A 16473-nucleotide genomic window follows, 5' to 3' on the forward strand; every position below is an offset into this window, starting at 1 on the left:
TTTTTCCACTGCGTAACAATCAATAAACCATTCCTCCTTTTTATAATGCCTGGCAGCTTAGTTTCACATTCTTCTCTTTTGTCTTCTGTTGCATTGTCATAAAGATAAAGGTGGTTTCGTTTTTGTCCTGGTTCTACTTTTGCTGTAGGCCCTAGCCGTTCACGGCACCTTCATCTGTATTGGCAGTGTGTTAGCCAGGCAACTACAGCACATTTCTTGTTGTAAATCACAACATGGTATGAGTAAGAATAATTGTGAAAGTTGTTGCACACACTGACTGGCGGCTCCTGGCACTAACAAGGTCGGTCACCGCCAGCTGCCCCCCTTCATCCCCCCATCCCTCGTCCCGACTTCGTACATATGTGCACCCTATGTGCACTCCTCCGCTTAGAGTAAGGACAACTGCGTCATCTGCTGCGGCACCCGCCATTCTTTGGGCCGCAGCAGTCGGCGCAGCAATCTGTCGCTTGCGCCCAACGCATAGACTCGCGACAAAAAAAAAAGAAGAAGAAACCCACTCTTCTGTATTTTGTCTTAATTGAAGCTTGCGGAAACGATCTGCATAACGTGGTACGAGACATATCCTCCTGAGACCCGAACACAACTGTGGAACTTATTCGCTCGTCAAGGTGGTGTTTATTATCTACTGTTATGTTACGAATTGAAAAACAAATTTTAAAGTTTATTTTAAAAATTGCTAATTTTTGCTATGATAAAAACTGCATTCCCTTGCTTAAACGGAAAAATGAAGATGGAAATACGTTCCAACATTACCATGTTGCTGCTGCCTCGGGTATTTTCACGCAATCTCAGTAATTTCGAAACGCACCTCAAGGCTGATTTCGGCCGTCTGAGACGACACAGATGTCTAAATCAATTGAGTGTCAAATTTCTCGAAATCAGATGACAAGAATATGAGTAAACCACTTCTTTACAGTTACATATGCACCGTCCATCATACCCAGAATGAATATTTGGAGTAATCACTTCCGAGTGAATTTAGAGAAAAAGTTGAAGGCAATGTGTAATATGTATTGTACAAGGGGTCTTAGGAGGATATACACGAAAGTTGCATGATCACAATTACTGTGCAGCGACGTTTTGCAAACGGGGTGCACCTAAAAAAAAAGTTGCAGTTTCGCCCGAAAGGCGAAGCATAGATTCCGATAGCAAATTAGTAGAGAGCTATACGAAGCAAGGATAGTAGTTTAATGGGCCGTATCAAGTTGTAGACATTCGCTTACTAACTAAATAGACAAGCATGGTGTCACGCGCGCACAAGTAAACATGAACACATCTCGCTAGATGACCGCAGAAACGCGCCGTGAAAACGCCGGAGTGGGAAAGCGCACCAGCAGCAGCGGGCAAATTGGCCTTCTCGCTGTCTCTCGTCTCGCTTCAATACGAGCTAAACGTCGAAAGCACAGCCCATACGAAGCTTCCGGCACTCGGCGCATGCACTTTGTCCCCATTGCAGATCGCTTTGAAGATGAGGCCCCTGCGGGTGCGCACTTTGCCCACATCGCAGACCGCTTTCAAAATACGGCGCCCGCACGGCCGCGCTGTGAGCAGCAGCCGACGGAGCAGAACGCCCCCCCCCCCCCCCCTCCCTCTCCGTCGCCACGCGCCCGTGCCTCGCGCGCGAAAGAACGCGCGCTTCCGGCCTGCCTTCCTCCCTCGCGTGCGCTGCACTGAGCCGCGATTGCCGGCTCATCCTCGTACGCTATCACTCGCACACTGTTGCGAAATCCGAGGGTCCGAGCGGCCATGAAGCGTGCATGGATGGTGTCGTGCCAAGTGCCGGGAGAAGTAGAGCGAGGTCCAGAGCCGCGTCGAAGAGATGGGAAGAGGGTTTAATATACAAATTTACATGATCTGGTGTTCACGTCCGACGACTCACAACACTTAAACTCTCGTTTTTATCCCTTCCGTTTCCCTCCTTCACTCATCGAGGGAATGCACTTTATTTCTTCTTAGCCAATGACCATCTTCGACCAGTTCGCCATATCCCGCCCATGATGTGTCCCCGTCCCACCAGATTCCGCCTCCAATCTTGCGTTATCGTCCCCGCACACCAGGCAACGGGTGACATCTTGAGAACCAAACGTTGAAGCGGTTCCCACGGGAATGCTCGACGCTGGCCCCTTGCAAGAATTAGTCGCCTCTCCGTGACGGTCAGTACGCGGAAGCCACCGTTTCCAGGGAGGGCGGTGGCTGTTGTCTCGGAAGGGGGCTCCAGGTTGGCGCGCCACAGTCGGCGCCGGGTCTCGTCATAGTTTGGGTGGGCGCTGGTGCTTCACGGAAACACACCAAGAGCGACATTGCCGTTTTAGCGACGCCCGAGGCCGATGACCTATTACAGTCTGGAGAATAATTGCTCATCCATCAATCCCAGCTGACGGTAACGCTCCCCGGCCGCGAGAAACGACAAGCGTGAAGAACACTCCATAGCTTCACGCCTGTCGGTGAGGCCTGATTTGTACCGAAGGACCGCCGGAGACAACAACACACAGCGTACTGCGCGCGGCAACGATATTATCGCCGTTGGACTTTATACGGAACCTCACGACGATGGGGACAGCAGAAATGCGCTTGGAGTGTCCATATAATTGCTATCGCAATAAAAAAAATTGGTAGAATCCCTATCACGGTGACTGTCGACGCTAGTGCGCTTAGCATTGAATCAATATAGCGACACAACGTATTGCCACCGTGGAAACGAGTTATGCATGAGGCGTGTACTGCAGCGCGACTCCTCTTTCGCGCTTCCCTAAGAACGCTAGGTGCAATCTAGCGAAGCCTGCTCGTGGCCTCCGAAGTGCGCATGTCGAGCCGGTGGGTGCGAAAGCTGAAACGCGTCATGCGCCAATCGGACTCCGCTATCGCGCTTCCTTCTGGACCCTCTGCGTCATCTAATGCCACGGACGAGAAGTCCTCGCGTGGCCTCCGAGACGAGAAGCGTGGCACGCCGGTGCCTGCGAACGCTAAGAATTGTTCCCTCGCTTGCCGCACACTCAGTGGCACACACTCGGTGACCCAACTTCGCGAGAGGTTCATTGAAGAGCGCCACGTACCCAGTGCATTCATGGCTCAGCTTCCTAAAGCGTTGGCGAGAACCGCGTTCATTTAAAAGTGGCCACATACCCGGTGCATTTGTGGCGCTGCCTGCTAAAGCGTCGGGTTTCCGTTCCGCTCAGCATCGGAGAAATTTATGGCACATTCCTCGTGGCACGTATACCTAGTTACCCAAGTTGGCATCAAATACGTTCATTGAAGAGCGGCACATTACCTATTGATCCAAATTGATTCAAGAGCGGCACCCGTGTACAAACTGCCACATATTCGGTGACCCAAGTTGGTAAGATGGTTGGTCTCGAACCCTGTTTTCTCAGCACAGCATCCCGACGCACTACCCATTCGACCACGTACTACCCATGTGACCCAGGTAAGTGGGGAATGGTTAGATACAAACCGTTTTGCAGAGACCGGCAGAGGAGAACCACTTCCTCCTCTGCCGAACTCTTCGTCGGCGCGCTGTGGCTCGTCACATCTCCGCGGTGCGTAGCCGCGCCTTGTTTAATAAAGCAAAACTATTCCTATACATACTTCAGCAAACAGCGCAAAAACGGGACACAGAAAAGGGGCTGACTTCCAACTGATATGTTTATTGCGCGAGCGCGGAATATATAGGCAGAGAAGCATGAGTGAAAACATTTACGTAGTGATAAACGTGAAAAGAATGACTTTAGGTTGCAGGTGTTCCTTGAGGCGCAGGTGTCTGTGTCCCGTTTTTTGGGCTGTTTGCTGAAGTATGTGTTCGTACCAACAAGCCGGCTAGCCACTATTCTGATATTCCTACAAAGCCACGACCAGCATACGTGTTTGTTCTTATAAAGTGCAGATGGGCATGCCATAGGTCGTGATGTGCGTAAAGTGTGCTGCCGGTCATCGCCTGTGCATTCTTGCGGTGCAGTGAGAATGCACAGATTTATTTTCAGAAAAGCCGGCAGAAGTAGCGGGGCACCGGCCTCCCAGTCTAACTTTCGGAGTTCATTAGGAACTCCTTTCAACGCTAAAGCACCATACTTAGACTAAATGGATAGGCAACGGTATCGCGATGGAATGCATCGCGAATGGATCCGTTGGTCACATCACCAGGGCGCGCGAACGTGCGCGCAGCCCGGCGTGGTATTGCGCGCCGAAGGCGAGAAATGTAAACAAGAAAGGAAAATCTGACACGACAAGATGGCGAAGTAGCGACAACTTCCGGCGTCACTGAGCTTCACATAGAGGAATGTCAGGGCATCTCCTTAGTTTTTCCTTCCTCCATGCTCACAAAGAAGCTCTTGGAAGACCGTAGCTTTGTTGATAAATACGTTTGCTGACGAAATGTTTGCTCCAATTTATACTGCCCATAAAATTACAAGCCTTACTTCTTGTAACATTCTGCAAGTTAACTTCGTTTGCTTGCTCGCACAACGACACAAGCTTTCTGGAGCTCTCCGAGCGTCTCTCATTCCTCCCTACGTACCCTAGACCCTTTCTAACGGCTGAATGTTCCAACTAGCCTAGCCTATCCCGCGGAGATGCAGCACTGCTCTGCCGCCTATCGCTTGGGGTGGCATTTGCGAACGCGTATTCTTTTCGTCTTGGCATGGCCAATGCAGCTATGTACGACACCTGTGATTGTGCGGAAACTAATGAACACCTGTTGTGCGCTTGCCCTCAACACGACGTCAAGCGCATCTCTTTAGAGGTCACACTAAGCCGACTGGACTTAGAAGAACAATTTCCGAAACGAAAATTCTTCGACCCTGGCCACAACCGTCGATGTCGCAGAAAGCTATTTGTGCCCTACTGTAGTTTTTGAGGCACACCGGCCTCAGCGACAGATCGTAGTCATGCTGTGCGTGGCTAGTGTGTGGGCGCAGTGCCGACTCTCTCCCTGTCTTCCTCTTTCTAATTCTTCTGTGCCTTACCCACAGTGTAAGATAGCAAACAGAACGCACGTCTGTTTGACCTCCCCACCTTCCCTTTCCTTGCTCTCTCTATCTCTCTCTTTCACACACTAATATCTTGCTGTCGATGTCAATGCTTTGCTATTCCGGCAAGACTGCGACATTTTTTTCTTTATATTTCATCTTTTCCCATTCTCTTTATTCCAATAAGTGGGTGATTTAGTTGCTGCATAGCTAACTGAAAGGCATTAGCTTATAGTTTTAATGATGCGAAAATCTCATTCGTATACGTTAAGCACAAGGAAAGAACCGGAACTGCAAGATAATTAAGCTGTCTTTTTGTTCTCAATATAGAGAATGGCATCGCGGAGCTTACGGTGCAGTTTAGAGGCCCAGCTTAGAATGCAGCTCGGAATTTCTTACGAAATATATCAGAGCGATACTTTTCTTTAAAAGGCAAAAGCGGCAGTTAGATACACGTATACTGGAGTGACGTGTTGCAATTGCCAGAGCAACGGAGACTCCGGCTTCAAGTCATCTGCAAAGAAGACATGGCTGTGTTTGTGTCCTTATATTTTTCTCTGCCTGACGTCAGCATGAGTGTTTGTTCTTTACACCGCGTCATTAGGATATAGAGTATTCACGTTTCTCTCAGCGAAATAGGCAAGTACGTGACCCACAATTTTCTACACTCTCGTGCCATCATTTGCGTACCGCTTGAATAATGTCATCATCATCATCATATCAGCCTAAATTTATGTCCACTGGAGGACGAAGGCCTCTCCCTGCGAACTCCAATTACCCCTGTCTTTCGCTAGCTGATTCCAACTTGAGCCTGCAAATTTCCTAACTTCATCACCCCGCCTAGTTTTCTGCCGGCGGCGACTGCGCTTCCCTTCTCTTGGTATCCATTCTGTAACTCTAATGGTCCACCGGTTATTCATCCTACGCATTACATGGCCTGCCCAGCTCCATTTCTTTCTCTTAAAGTCAATTAGAATATCGGCTATCCCCGGTCGCTCTCTGATCCACACCGCTCTCTTCCTGTCTCTTAACGTTAGGCCTAACATTTTTTGTTCCATGGCTCTCTGTGTAATCCTTTACTTGTTCTCGAGCTTCTTTGTTAACCTCCAAGTTTCTGCCCCATATGTTAGCACCGGTATAATTTATTAATGTAAAAGCAACCAACTTCCCACAGCTCAGGCATATACAGGGTGTTTCAGCGAACACTTTCAAAAATTCTTAAAGGTTGCCTGCGGCAGATAGCACAATTCTAGTTGATGAGCTGGTCTACTCGAAGAGGCGGACATTACTTGCAGAAAAAATTGAAATGCATAATCAAATAATTAACAGAAATTTACTAATTAAGTTTTTAACTAATTGCCTGGTGGCCCATATTGCAATTTACAAATTGTAGCCGTGGAGTTCGCAAGGCGGATCCACTTGAAACGAATTCTCGGGATGACACCAGTTTCGAGATATTAGTTCCAGAACTTTGCGGAGAAATGCATTGGTGTTCCAGTTAGGTTAACAAAACGTCACTTCATGCATTGAAGCTCAAATTAACTGGAACGCCAATGCATTTCTCCGCAAAGTTCGGGAATTAATATCTCGAAACTGGTGTCATTCTGAGAATTAATTATGAGTGGATCAGCCTCGCGAACTCCATGGCTACAATTTGTAAATTGCAATATGTGCCATCAGGTAATTATTTGAAAACTTAATTAGTGAATTTTTCTTAATTAGTCGATTATGCATTTCAATTTTTTGTGCAAGTGATGTCCGCCTCTTCGAGTAGACCAGCTCATTAATTAGAATTGGGCTATCTGCCACAGGCAACCTTAAATAAATTTTGAAAGTGTTCGCTGAAACATCCTGTATAGCAACGGCTAAACGAATCCTCGCGGCCTGTTCTGCTGGTACACGTTTTAGTTCAATTACTCGGGCGTTTCTACGCTGCTGTCGCACGTTGACATAAAGGTCACACCAGGTCCCAGACGAGCCCGACGAAAGCACGCGCCGATAACGCAGGCTACTGCCATCCCTTTCTTTTTGATCAGCGTCTGCGCACATCTCGAGCCGTCAACCCCAAATGTTCTCGCCAGTCACGGCACAGCTTTTCGTTCGTAGGCGCCGCAGTATTGGCGTCTCTTGCGCGCTTGTTCGATCCGCTGCACGTTCGCTTGTTTTTTCTCACGCGTTCGGCCGTATAGAACGTGGTTCCACCTCATGCCCGAACGAAGTGGACCGCATCGACGTCGCCCGCTTCCGTGGAAGTGTCTCCTCGGCGGAAGGTAGCTGCAGACCTCGCTTCCCCTTCCCGTCTTTCTATGTAGTCAACGCAGGGTCGGGACCGCTGGCCGAGCGGTCATTATTTGCACGATCAAAGGAAAACCTCGCGAGCCAATAGGCGCGCAACAATGCCCCGCTTGATGTGCTCCGAGGTGCTCGCCGCGGGCTGCCATTGTGACGCGGCTCGACGGTGTCCCACTGCGCGAACTTGCACACGACGCTCCTGTGGCGTCATTGAAGCTCATTGTTGATTCGACAGGGACACTGCAGTTGTGTGCGTTGGCGTTTGCTCCGAGTGAGCGCTGCTACTTATTCACAGGTGATTCGGTCACACTGCCACAACAGTATCTGACACCGTGCTCCGACGTTATTTGTAAGAGGCAGTATAGGAAACGCGCCTTCCAAACCCGCATCCACGAGTAAACAGTCGTTTGTGGCGCATTGCCGCGATGCACAAGTGCCGATATACTTCGAAAGTTTCCCGAGACCACACGCAGTAAGATCGCCCGCCTCCTCGAAAAAATCCGGTGCAGATGCAGGTATCATACATGATGGCGTGGTCCACGCTCATTCAATATGCACACACCGCTACCGTGTGATGACTTCCTGTGACGAAGATGACGATAATGATCTTCCAAAACATGGCACGTACTCATAACATAGGATGGGGCTGTTGTAACCCCGGATATTGATTGCAGGAACTAATGAAGAATTGGAAAATTTAACGTGCTTTGAGCGTCTAGAGGCGCTATAACGTAAAATGATTCCAAATTGTTTTGATTCCGATTTCCGCAATCAGCCTCCACGATTGGTCAAAACATTTTCGGGCCACTCCCAACTTCGCCTGTCTGTCACGCGACGTCACGAAAGCCGTGATAGCTCCCCATCTGATATAACGTGTACACACTGATTATGCATGATTAAACCGCACAAAAGAAAAATAATCATTCCTGATTCGGCGCCTTTTAGCCATTAGCCCTCTGCTATTGATCCAATGTTTTCTGGCTACGCCCACTTCGCCTGTCTGCCACGCGACGTCACAAAACCACGAAAGCTCACCACGTCAAAGTGGCGTGTACGCAAAAAAAAAAAAAATTCATTAATATGCCGAACAAAACTGTAAATTTTTCTGAATAGCCACAGACTGCGTCATTCCGAAAGGAATAAAAGATGGCTGCCCGCCGATCGCTCAGGCCCTCGCTACTCGCACCTGCCGGTGAGCATGTATTTATTTGCGTATGATAAACCTTTTTGAGTGGCAGTAAAACGTTATCGAGCCCTTTAAAAAATTAAATTATGGGGTTTTACGTGCCAAAACCACGATCTGATTATGAGGCACGCCGTAGTTGGGGACTCCGGAAATTTAGACCACCTGGGGTTCTTTAACGTGCACCTAAATCTAAGTACACGGGTGTTTTCGTATTTCGCCCCCATCGAAATGCGGCCGCCGTGGCCGGGATTCGATCCCGTGACCTCGTGCTCAGCAGCCCAACACCATAGCCACTGAGCAACCGCGGCGGATGAAGCCCTTTCGGCATGCATACGACATCGATCTGCCAACTCTTCCTTGCTGAGGATCCTGTTTTAGCGGCATTCTTATCCTTCCGTTGCACGCCGCCGCGATTTTTGACCAGCCACCGCAAGCTAAGTAAGGCGAAACGGACCAATCGGAGAAGCCGGCATCACCCTCTTCATGCGGTTATCTATTTTCACTGGGCTGGCTCGGCCCCATCGAAACCCTCTCCACTAGACCGTGCTCCTCGCCTCTTGTCAGCCAATTAGATAAGAAAAACCGCTGAGTGTATAGGCAATGTTATTGGTTTTGAAAGCGAACAAAGGTGACCTCCCATAAACTAGGAGAGTGATTGGGTCGTTGAGATGCTTGCGTCGGTGGTTGCGTAAATTTGACGTCAGGAGTTTGGAATCAAAACAGTTTGGAATCATTTTACGCTATAGCGCCCTTGGTCTTCTTTATTTCCAACAAGCGCTGTTGCTGTTTTCAAATGGTTAGCTTTTCCTAGTTCGTTGCTCAGTTTTGCGTTGTTGGCGCTGTCCGCAGTGGCGGGCCGATCCGGGAGAAGGTGCAGTCTACAGTTCCCATGGATATGTACCCCTATATGTATGTGCCACTGGGTATGCCGTCATGTCAATGGGTATGCGCCGAAGCCGTCACGCCGTCGTCACAACTCCATCTCTAGCCATCGTCGGCATTCGATTCTCGTATCATTGTCACACAGTCGTCGTCACGCCATCTTTCGTCAAGCCATCGTCCTCATACACTCGTCGTGATCCCATTGTGTCATGCTGTCGTCGTTATACTATCTTCATGATTTCAGGATAGGCATCCCATTCTCATCAGCCTGTCATAGTCATAGCGCCTTCGGCTGCGCCAGTGTATGGTTAGAAAGCCGGCGACCGCTCGAGCATCAGAGAGGCTACACTAAAATGACATGGAAGAAGTGGGACCTTCAGACTTCGAAGCCATTCGGCGAACTCGAGATCGGAAGTGAAAACGCCTAGCCGACAGCACAGATAAACGCTTTAACATTCGCGTTATACATTCGTAAATGTCCGGCGACATAGTTTAATGGTGCAGCGTGAAGCAGGACAACGGTGCAAAAAAAAACTTTGGAGCACGCTTAAGCTTCGCTTAAAGAGTGGAACGCGATAGCGTGCAAAGGTCCCTGACCAGGGGCGTAGCCAGGGGGGGGGGGGGGGGTTGACTCCCCCCCCCCCCCGCCCCACTTACCCACCCTTTGTTCTCGTCGCTTCGCGCTGACATAATTCAAGGAACCGGTGCTACTACCACAATTTCATTCCTGGGCTCTTCCGTTTGGGTTGGTAATTTACAGCGAATCATTTCTGCATATGGAAAAAAACTGTCACGGTGTTTGTCAAGGCTTTGACACTCTCTGAGGTTTCGGGCGAGTATGTGGCGGCCGCATTCTGAAGCAACAAATGCGGCAGCCGCATTTTAGATGAATGTGAAAATGCTCGAGGCCCGTTTACTTAAATTTAGGGGCACGTTAAAGACCCCAGGTGGTCTAAATTTCCGGTATACATTTCCGCCGCTTCCCTTCAGGTGCCGGTTAGGCCGCGCTCGCGCAGGGCGCTCGAAAAGTCTCTTATATGCATGCGGTTGCGCCCCTACGGAAGGCTGGTAGTTGCTGTTGTGTTGTGGAATCCCAAACCAGCAATGTACACACGAAGGGGTTGAGGCCAGCAGTGAAATTCCACCGACTCGAAACAGAATGCACGAAAGAGACAGCCGACAAGCATGGATTACTGCTGTGCGCAGTACAGCGTAAGTAAACTCTTGTTGCAGGCGCTGACAGATCTCGTCGGATTCACGTGTCCTGAGAAATTGATTATGTGCACTATGCACTGAACAAGACCGGAGTTCATTCCTGCATCACTAGTACACCAACCAGTCGAGATTCTGTGAGGTACGAGGCCGCTTCATGTTTGCACCAGCGTAAGTGAAGCAGAAATTAGTTGCACGCACTACTTAAAATGCGTACACATGCCATATCTATGCTGTGCGGTGAAATATTCTGTACAATTCTGAATCAGTTGACGTAAAGGCAAATGACGGCTGCACACTCGCACACAGCGGAAGACACAGCGGCCCATGCACTTGCCGCAGGAAATGCAACCCTCTCGTATGAGGGAGCAGGGCGACGAAAGCTTCGAAAGAAAAAAAGCATTACGCGTTTTTGTGCGTATTCAAGTTTTCTAGCGCAAAGACGCAGCCGAACACGCTATAGCTATGGGAGTAGGTATAGCCTGGTCACACGTGCATTTTCACGTGTATAGTCGCCCTTGACTTGTTAAACGCACTTCGCCCCGACCAGGACGACAACATCTACGCTTAACGGAGATTAACGATTAACGGTGTCTTCTCCGATCGGGCGGGTCGTCTCAATGATGCGTTTTCGAAGACTGGTCCATTCAGTGGCGCGATGAGAGACCGTTGCTCCAAACGTCCACTGTACCTGTCGTACTTACTGTACCTGTCGTACTTACTGTACCCCCCCTCGCGTGTACTTACAAGCACACGCGAGGGGGGGGGTCCCATGTCGTTGATATACATGTATAGAGTGTGCTTAAACTACCGGATATTTATTATCGATCACGTCACGTAGAGGAAAGCAGACGCTTGCCCCCCCCCCCCCCCCCCCCCCCCCCGAAAAAAATTTCTGGCTGCGCCCCTGTCCCTGACTGCTTGTCACGCTTCCCGGAAACTGCAGTTCTCTTTTCTCTCTCTCTCTCTCTCTCCACCTTCGCATCCGGCGCGCGCCGCTGCAGTAACAAGGGGCTTTACGCTGCAGCGGAGGCGAGCGCAATCTGGATGGTGTTGCAAGGAACTGAGCGGGCGCGCCAGTTTCTTACAACGCTGGAAAAGGGATTTGTGTTTGATTTTCTGCCTAACAGAATTATGTTTTCTCGTATATTCAAATTACAGTCCGACGCTATCATGCCTGTGGGTTGTATTTTAAGTTGTACTTTACGATTTTTCTGACGCATTTTACTTTGAGAAATTCAACTAGTTCAGTATCGCATCTACGTCACGCGGAGGCCTGCGTGGTTGTGGTTCTGAATTATATTTCGCCAAACGATGGTAGGAGCCGACACCGGATTTTTTGTGACACCGGGTCCTTCGCACATCGCGGTGGCCCCAATTCCCAAGAACATGCACCCCAAGTACCATCCCGGACGACGCAGAGCAAGGGCAAAGACTCTTCACAAACATTTTGGCATGGGACCGGGAGTGTATTGCACGGATGCAAGTCGAACCAGCTCCGACACGTTCACCGTAGTCTCTACGTGTCAGAACAACGTTACAACGGCATCCTTCAAAACCTCCTCGGCATGCGTGGCAGAGGCTGCAGCCATCGCCTTGGCCAATCAGGACGCCGAGCGCCAAATCAATTCGGCTGTCATTTTATCCGACTCACAAGCAGCTTGCTGCCTGTTTCTAAATGTCATGTCACCCTAGTCAATAATCAAAATTTTGGGCAATCGACTAGAAGGGCACCACACCATCATATGGTGTCCAGCGCACGAGGGACTGGCAGGGAACGCGAGGGCAGACCGTATTGCTCGAGGATTAAACGTCCGAGCAACGGCAGGGCCCAGCGACGACTTTCCACCGAATTCTCGTGACATCCTTTTACAGCAAATGCAGCATCGGAGACGTTTTGGACATCCTCACTCGAATTTGAACAGCCAACAGGAGAGGGACTGGCGTCGTATACATACCCCAACCTGCACCATCTACACAGAATACACCCCACGAGGTTCATTGACGAGTGCCCGTGGTGCACAGAACTTACCCACACTAAAACACACCACATGGGAGTGTCCCAAGAGGCCTCCGCACATAGACAGCCCAATAGTACTGAAACATCCACTCATGAGGAATAGGCAGTGGGAGGGATGGCTTGCGGACTAGGGCCGGGAGAGTCAAATGGCTCTTCTGGACCAAGCCCAGCGACTCGCTCGTGCCAGTGGAGCCCTGAAATAGGGGCCCCAACCAGCGTGCCTTCTTTTGTTTATTTATTTTCAACAAAGTTTTTACTCACTCACGGAGTCCTTAACGTTGTCACGTTAAAAAAAAATTAGGGGCAGCTTCACACTAAGTGGTGCGAAGACTGGGCGAACAGCGAAGCTGGTGGCCCTTCCCTAGCTTTAACTTTGCTTAACTTGGTTTGGCTTGGCTCGTTCTTAGCCAAACTTAGCCGACCCCAAGTATTGGGACGATACTCGGGGTCGGCGCGCAGTCTTCTAAAGGCCGCTTGGTACTCCGACGTAGCCTTGACGCACACGAGCGCGCTCGGCACGGGGACGCCACGCCAGCGAAAGCGCAGCACTCTATAGTCCGGCGCGAGGCGTGGCCGACGTATCCGGCGTTCGTCGACGTTCCCCGGCTGCAGCCGGCGTCGAGATGCGACATGCTGCATTTCGCGCCAGTCTCGTCACCCAGAATGGAGCGCATCCGCGTCTCGTCGAGCAAGATGGGCTGATGGATAGCCGTGAACTGAGACGGGTTAGCCCGCACTGTGGGGAAACTTCAGACGTCTTTCACAGGGGCTGGGCATGTACCCAAAACCCCTCTCTTCCACCTTCCCTATCCCCCAAACGAGAGGCATGGGAGACCACTCTCCGTGTCTGCTCTGGACTGGAAGCCCAAAGGGCACTAGTCCAAAGGGCGAGAGCGGTGGCTGAGCCTTGCGGTGTCCCGGACTAAGGACACCGACCATCAGAGGCCACCAACACCGGCCCCGAAACCTATCTTTATTTTAAATAAAGTTTGTTCCTCCTCTTCCTGTCCAAAAAGCGCACCTCCGCCTAGCGGCCGGGGCCACTCAGACAGACCTCAAACGGCACCTGGAAAATGTCTTTGTCTTTGAGTTTCCGCGTAACAGAAATGTGTTTTCTCGTATATTCGAATTACAATACGAAGCTATCATGTCTGCAGCTTGTGTGTAAGTCGTAATTGACGAATCCTCTGACACAATTTACTTTGAAAATTTGAATTAGTTCAATGAGGCACTTGCGCTTGGCGGAGGGCCTAGAGGAATGAGCATGTATGCTGCGCTTCCGCACACATGCGTACGCGCGTGGCGTACGTCGCTTGTGGAGGTGGTGCTTGCCTAAAGTCGGAAACAGATTCCCTTCTCTGTACATCCACTTTCACAGGATGGAAGGAAGGCGGAGTTCTTTTTTTTTTTCTCCATAAACGACTCGAGCATTTGGAAAGCGATAACACCAGATACATGGACGTTAGCAAGGAACTCAAAGAAGAAAATGCTAAACTAAAGGACGAGGTAGCTAGTGAGGACGTAATCATCCAGTTTGCGGAGTAGACAGCTAGAGAAGGACCTACTTGGGGAGGAAACGGTAACCATACCCGCGAAACGCAGGGCAGTAGAAATGTATCTGGCTCAAGCCGAGAGTAAAACAGAGAAAAGAGAGGAAGAGATCACGAAAAGACAGGATAGACTAGAAGCTCAAGTAAAAGAATACATAAAGACAATGTGTAAAGAAGTAGAGGAGGAAAAGAAGACGCGTAAGAAGGAAATGGAAGATATGATTAGCCAACTCACCAACGCGATAAAGCAGGTAACTATTATAATACAGCAAATACAGCAGCAACTCACGGCCCTCCAGATGAGGGTCGAAAACATACTGAGGAGGTTACCAGCTATAGCAACTGCGGACCCGTCAAACCGGCAGGGAAACCGTACCACAGGCCAGCGGAAACATAGACTAAAGATAACACTGGAAAACACTAATATTCACAGGCGCCATGGCTAGACACGACACTAACACTTACACGATTTGGCAATACAATTGCAGAGGATATACTAGAAAGCGGGGACACCTGCAACAGTACCTAATTAACAAGGAGAAACCAAACGTGATACCACTACATGTAGTGGTATCACGTTTGGCTAACCAGCGTTAAGGCTAAATTTACAGGTCCTTTCACGAAACCGCCCCTCGGGACAAACCGGCCGTTGCTGCCCTAGTCAAACGTAACGTGACCGTAACGCAACACGACATTAAGGATGGTACGATATCGCACTTGCTAGTGCAGATAGTCCCCACAAAGAACCGGGACGGCAGTCTTTTCATTCTTATCGTGTACAGTAGCCCTCGACGTAACCATCGATTCCGTGTGTTACTCAGAACAGCGGCCGGCATCGCGGGTAACCGGGTTCTCCTCGTAGCGGGAGACTTTAACGCTCATCAGGCAGGCCGGGGCTATAAATACGCAACCACGAAAGGCAAGAATCTATAGGAGGACGCGCAACAGGAAGGTCTCACTGTCGTTACCAACCCCTCTACGCCTACGCGAAGAGGGAATAAAGTTTGTGCTGACACCTCACCCGACCTCACGTTCGTTAAAGACATAGAAAACGTACGGTGGACTAATACACAAGAGGACTTGGGCAGCGATCGCACGGTTGTAAAGATTAACAACACCGCGGGACCACGCAATACGAAAAGCAAACGACTCAAACAAGTTGAGGGGGACAAGTTCAGGCAGATCTGGAAATAGGAGAGTAACTCCTTGGAAAACATATAGACGATGTCGAAAGGTGGACCGAAACGCTGATACGGGACGTCGCGGCGGCAACGCACGAGGTCCCGCCCGAGGCGAACCCCGAGGTCTTAAACAGTAAGCTCCTACACATGTCGAAGGCTAAACATAGCCTCCAAGCCAGATGGAAGGTACAACGACACAATAGAACTCCACGTAGGAGAATAGCCAAACTAAATAGAGGCATCGATAAAAACGCTTTGCAACTTTGCAAGTCACAATGGGCAGAGACGTGTAACACTAAGGAAAATCAGCTGGGGTTAGACAGGACGTGGAATCTCCCCAGGTTCCTACTGGACCCAGAGGAGACCAAAACGGCACATAGGCAAAATGTCAATAAGATAATACATTAATACAAAGGAACCAATGACGAATGACGAACTCCTGAACGAGCTCAGAACGAGATAGACTAATCAGGCTAGACCGATAACGCACTCCGAATACGAAGGCACGGCGAACGAAGACTTGGACAGACCGTTCTGCATTGCCGAAATACGCGCGCTGTTGTACAGACTCAACACCAAGTCTGCATCCGGACCGGACGGGGTTACTAACAAAACGCTTAGAAATCTAGACGACGCATTAATAGAGCAACTCATGAATTTCGTTAGCGAATGCTGGAAAAGGGACGGATTCTATACGGCAGTGGAAAACCACCCGCATAGTCATGATGCGCAAACCCGGAAAAAGCCTACAGCTGTAAAATTTAAGACCGATATCGCTGGCGTCCTGCGGGGACAAAGTCATGGAGGACGTGGTCCTCGCGAGACTAACCATCTCAAGGACCACGACCTGATCCCTCACACCATGCTGGATTTCAGGAGGAACCTTTCAACGCAGGACGCCATGTTACAAATCAAGAACCAGCTAATCACACGACCAGATCCACCAAAACGGTGTTAGGCCTAGATCTAAAGAAAGTGTTTGACAACGTCAAGCACTCAACGATACTGACCCGAATAAAGGAATTAGGACTCGGTAAGCGGATGTACGACTACGTGCTAGATTTTCTCACGGACACGACAGCGAGGATCACGCTGGGAGAGCTCGAGTCCGGGGAGATAGAGATGGGTAGCGCCGGCACCCCACAGGGCTCGGTGATTTCGCCCATGC

The sequence above is a fragment of the Dermacentor silvarum genome, chromosome 4 (genome assembly GCF_013339745.2).
Source record: "Dermacentor silvarum isolate Dsil-2018 chromosome 4, BIME_Dsil_1.4, whole genome shotgun sequence".
NCBI classification, from domain to species: domain Eukaryota; kingdom Metazoa; phylum Arthropoda; class Arachnida; order Ixodida; family Ixodidae; genus Dermacentor; species Dermacentor silvarum.